Source organism: Chiloscyllium plagiosum, unplaced genomic scaffold, assembly GCF_037043375.1.
Source record: "Chiloscyllium plagiosum isolate Xiang-an unplaced genomic scaffold, Cpla_swu_hap1 HiC_scaffold_14, whole genome shotgun sequence".
Taxonomy (NCBI): Eukaryota; Metazoa; Chordata; class Chondrichthyes; order Orectolobiformes; family Hemiscylliidae; genus Chiloscyllium; species Chiloscyllium plagiosum.
Genome location: NW_028270152.1, coordinates 13,750,748 through 13,756,623, shown reverse-complemented (window position 1 = coordinate 13,756,623; position 5,876 = coordinate 13,750,748).

Genomic DNA, 5,876 nt, shown 5'->3' with positions numbered 1-5,876 from the left:
TTGGGAGAAACTCAATTAACCGATTGAATAAGAGTATGTAAAGGCTAGATGTCATAGCCCATGGTAGGGTAGGCATTGATGTAACAGTAATATCACTGGGCTTGTAATCCAGAGCCCCAAGCTAATGTGTTGGGGACATAGGTTCAAATCCCACTGTGGCAGGTATTGAAATTTAATGAAAATCTGGAATAAAGGACAAATGGTGGCCATTATCAATTGTCATAAAAAACAATTGGTTCCCTCATGTGCTTTAGGAAATCTGTCCTTACCTGATCTGACCTGCCTGTGGCTCTGAAAACACAGCAATGTAAAAGCATAATGATGCACATTGTTGGAAATAGGGAATAAAAGCAGAAAGTTTTGGGGAAACTCAGCAGCTCTAGCAGCAACTTATAACTCTTCAAAACTGAAAGAGGTCGGAAAATGGAAATCAAGAGGGCATAGACTTAAAGTGATGTAAAGAAGAAGCAAAAGTAATGTGAGACGGAAAATAGTTCCGGTATAGAATGCACTGCCTGGAAATGTCATAAAGGCGACTTCAATTGAGACATTCACGAAGGTTAGTTGGACCGTTACTTGGTTATATTTGGAAGGATGGTTATTTGGATAGAAACAGTGTACAAGGGAATGGGGAAAAGGCAGGAGATTGGCACTGGGTAATGAAGCTTGTTTGAAGGTCAGTGCAGATACATCTGAGGGCAAGAAGCTTTCCTTCCTTCCTTAAAGAGTAACAATGGACCAGATGAATTTTTGCAACGTCCAATGATGGTTTCATGGTCCCCCTTAATGAGAATAGGTCTCATTTCCAGCATTGTACATTGAGTCACAAATCCACCAATGATTGGATTTGAACTCACACCCTCAGAGCAATAGCTAGCTCTTTGGATTGCTGGTCCATCAACATTACTGCATGCCAGTGGCCGCCCCTTCACAAATTATGTTATGTAATTGTAATTATGAATGATGAGGAAGAATAAGGCTCGCCACATTTGCTGATTATTCCTAATTTTGTTTTATTTTTATGTTTTTGCTTTGATGGAACTTGGGCATTACCACCCTACATTATCGGGAGGTGATAGACTAGTGGTATTATCGCTGGAGTGTGCATTCAGAGACCCAGCTAATGCTGTGAGGACCTGGGTTTAAATTTCACCCTGGTAGCATTTGAATTCAATTTTTTTAAAATCTGGAATGAAGAATCTAATGATGACCATGAATCCATTGCTAGATTGTTGAGGGACAATCCATCTGGTTCATTCACATCCTTTAGAGAAGGAAACTGCCATCCTTACCTGATCTGGCCTACAAGTAACTCCAGACACACAGCCCTTTCTGATGAAGGGCTTTTGGCCAAAAATGTCGATTCTCCTGCTCCTCGGATGCTGCCTGACCTACTGTGCTTTTCCAGCACCACTCTAATCTTGACACAGCAATGTGGTTGATTCTCTTGATAATTAGGGATAGACAATAAATGCTGCTTAGGCTGTGACACCTTCATCCAATGAATGAAGGAAAAAGCAGCCCTACCACCCTATGCCCGACTAATGGGTTTCACCATTGTAAATGGTAAGGTATAAGTGGATGGAAGGAAATAATTCCACCTCAAACAAACTTTCCCATCCTATCATCATTTTGCTTGAGGCTGCTGTGTTTGGAGATGGGTCTCGGTCCTGAATATACTAATGGACTGACCATCCAAGTCTGTCCAGCAAAAGATGCTAAAAATTCTCAAAATATCTAGCATGAATAAAGTTCTCATCACCTCTGTCTAAAATGGGTGAACTATTAATCTGAGACTGTGTGACCTCGTGTTCTGAACTCTACATCCAGCATCTGTCAAAACTTCAAAGAATTGCCAGTCACTTCTCATTCTTCTGAACTCCTGACAACGTAAGCCTTGAATATAAAAGAAGCAACTTTCCTTTTCCTCCTTTTCAAGGATTTGCCAAATATAGTTTCTGAACATCACTTTCAGGCACTGCAATCCATAGTAAGATCATGTCTGAGCTGTTGATAGAAGCTAATCCTTGTCTGTGAACATCAACACCCTGTATTAAGAACAAGACTAAATACAAGAAGGAGTAACAGAAGAAACTTTGAGACTCACTGAACCACCATCCCATGTGATCTGGTGTCATCCCGAAATTGCTACTTAGGCATGTTCTCAGTAGCTATTATTAGAGTAAAGATGCAGTTAACCCTTTACCTTCCACACTGTGTAAAAACGCCTCCTGCTCCCTCTTGCTCTTTAGCCAATTTAGCCAGAACTTATATCTTCTGCTTACTGCCCCTAGTGGAAGCAATTTCTTCCCCTTTGACTTGAGCCCAGCCAGTCCACAGCAACCCTCCAAAGAGCATCCTACCCAGATCCACCCTATCTTCTTAAAGCTGCATTTCTAATGGCTAGCCCACCAGCCAACATATCTGGAGACACTGGAGACGGTAAGGACTGCAGATGCTGGAAGTTATAATCAATAGATGTGGTGCTGGGGAAGCACAGCAAGTCAGGCAGCATCCAAGGAGCAGGAGAGTCAACGTTTCAGGCCAAATCCCAAGGCTATGCTATCCCAACTCCACATGTATTGACATCCCTGCACACTATGAGCAATTTAGCTTGGCCAATCCACCTAGCCTGTACATCTGTGCACAGAAACCAGAGCACGCAGTGGAAATGCACACAGACACAGGGGGATGAACGTGCAAACTCCACACACTCAAGGGTGGAATCGAACCCAGTCCCTCACATTATGAGGCAGCAATGCTAACCAATGAGCCACCATGCCACCTTTGACAGGAGCATGGCTTTGAGGTAGATGATCAACCAAGATCTAGAATGGAAGAACAGGCTTGATGGGCTGAATAGCCTTAACCTGCTCCTACATGCCTTTCCCTGGCAGTTGCCATACATGAACTTTGTTGCTTAACCTCAGATCGCCTGCATACACCTAATCATTCACTGCTTAAAATCCAAGCCTTTGCAATTGTTACGTTTTCTCATGTCTTCTTCCATATATAGCGCTTGTGATTTGTGGCACAAAGATCCTAAGTTCAACTGAATCAGCACAAGTTATGAAACTGAATTCATTAAATCCAACCTGATAGAGTCATAGAGATGTACAACACAGAAACAGACCCTTTGGTCCAACTCATCCATGCCGACCAGATATCCCAAATTAATCTAGTCCCATTTGCCAGCATTTGGCCCATACCCCTCTAAACTCTTCTTATTCATATACCCATCCAGATAAATATTGTAATTGTACCAGCCTCCACCACTTCCTCTGGCAGCTCATTCCATACATGCACCATCCTCTGTGTGAAAAAGTTGCCCCTTTGATCCCTTTTAAATGGATGGCATAGTGGCACAGTGGTCAGCACTGCTGCCTCACAGTGCCAGAGACCCAGGTTCAATTCCCCCCTCGGACTGCCTGTGTGGAGTTTGCACATTCTCTGCATGGGCTTCCTCCAGGTGCTCCGGTTTCCTCCCACAGTCACAGATGTGTGGGTTAGCCATGGGAAATTGCCTGTAGTGTTAGGTGCAGGGGTAAATGTAGGGGAATGGGTCTGGGTGGGTTGCTCTTCGGAGGGTCAGTGTGGACTTGGGACGAAGGGCCTGTTTCCACACTGTAAGTAAGTAATCTAATCTAAATCTTATCCCTCTCATCCTAAACCTATGCCCTCTAGTCTGGACTCCCCTACCTGGAAAAATGACCTTGTCTGTTTACCCTATCCATGCCCCTCATGATTTTATAAGTCTCTATAAGGTCACCCCTCGGCCTCTGGCTTTCTAGGGAAAATAGGCCCAGCCTATTCATCCTCTCCCTATAGCTCAAATCCTCCAACCCTGGCAACATCCTTGTAAATCTTTGCTGAACCTTTTCAACTGTAATAACATTTTTCCTATAGCATGGAGACCAGAATTGAACGCAGTTTTCCAAAAGTGGACTAATCAATGTCCTGTGCAGCTGCATCATGACCTCCCAACTCCTATAAATCTCAAGGATCAAAAAAAAGCGAATGGTTCACTAACAGTAGAACAGACTATTGTGTGACCTACAAGCACACAATAGTCTGTTCTACTGTTAGTGAACCATTGGCTTTTTTTTGATCCTTGAGATTTATAGGAGTTGGGGGGTCATGATGCAGTCCGTAGTTCCATACTGAATGCTTCTAGTGGTCTAGGAAGCTACTGACTGGAAATGAAAATGCAGCCAATTATTATTCAGAAAGGGACTCATCATTCCGGGATGGCAACTCGGGATGAGCAACAAATGCTGGTGTTGCCAATGTCCCCCACACTCTGAGTGCATTTTTTAAAAATTTCAGGAGAGCTAGAATGGTACGGTGGCTCAGTGGTTAGTGCTGCTGCCTTACAGCACCAGGGACCTGGGTTCGATTCCTGCCTCAGGTGGCTGTCTGTGTGGAGTCTGCACATTCTCCCCACATCTGGGTGCTCTGGTTTCCTCCCACAACCCAAAGATGTGCAGGCCAGGTAAATTGGCTGTGCTAAATTGTCCATAGTGCTTTAGTCAAGAGTAAACATAGGGTAGGGGAATGGGTCTGGCTGGGTTACTCTTTGGAGGGTTGGTATGGACTTGTTGGGCTGAAGGGCCTGTTTCCATACTGTAAGGAATTTAATCTAACTCAAGGATTTATGAAGTTGTAGGTGGGATTTTATCATGTATAGAGAGGATTGGCTGCCTTTAAATGAGTAATTTTCAACATGGCAAATGGCAATCAAATGAAGTGCAAGAGGGATCCCACATCCTTAAATTGAGGACTGAGATGAAAGGACAGATTGTATTGTAGCCCCATTTGCTGACCGTGCACAGAGAAGTAGGAAGGTAAATTGTGATGAGGATACAAAGAGTCTGCACAGGAATATGCGTTAGTTAAGTGAGCAGGCACAAACTTAGCAGATGGATTTAAAGTGGGAAGATATGGGGTTAGAAGAACAGAAAGGTAGGATAGTATTTAAAAGGAGAGATGCTTCAGAATTCATTCCAAAGGTAACTGGGTGACCTTGCACATAGTTACAAAAAGTTAACAACCAGATACTGGCAAGTAATTAGGAAGGAAAATGGAATGTTGATCTTTATTGCAAAAGGGATGGAGTTTAAAAAGAGGGAAATATTGTAAACAGATTTGGTCCTCTCAGCTAAGGAGTAAAACACTTGCATCAGAAGGAATACATAAAAGGTTCACTTAGCTGATCCATGAGACAAAGTGTCTGTCTTATGAGGAAAACTTAAGCAGCCTGAGCATCTACTCATTCGAATTGAGAAAAATCAGAGGTGATCTTTTTGAAACATGTAGATATCCTGAGGATTGATGCTGTGAGAATGTTTCTCCTCATGGGGGAGTCGAGAAATGTGGGCACCATATAAAAATAAGGAGCTTTCCACTTTTTATTGAGGTGCGAGGAAATTTCTTCTCTCAGAGCGTCTGTCATCTTTGGAATTCTCTTCTCCAGAAAGCAATGCAGGCTGGGTTAATGAATGTATTCATGACTGTGTTGGACAGATTATTGATTAATATGAGACTCAAAAATTATGCAGGACAGACAAGAAAGTGGAGTTAAGGTTACAATCAGTAACGATCTTATTGAATGACAGAGTAAGTCTGAGAGACAAAACAATCTGCTCCTAAAGAACAAAGAAAATTTACAGCTCAGGAACAGGCCCTTCGGCCCTCCAAGCCTGAGCCGATCCAAATCTACTGGTTAAAGCTGTTGCCCAATTCCTAACCATCTGTATCACTCTGCTCCGCACCTACTCATGTACCTGTCCAGACGCATCTTAAATGAATCTACCATGCCTGACTCTACCACCTCCTCTGGCAACGCATTCCAGACATCCACCACCCTCTGCTCCTGC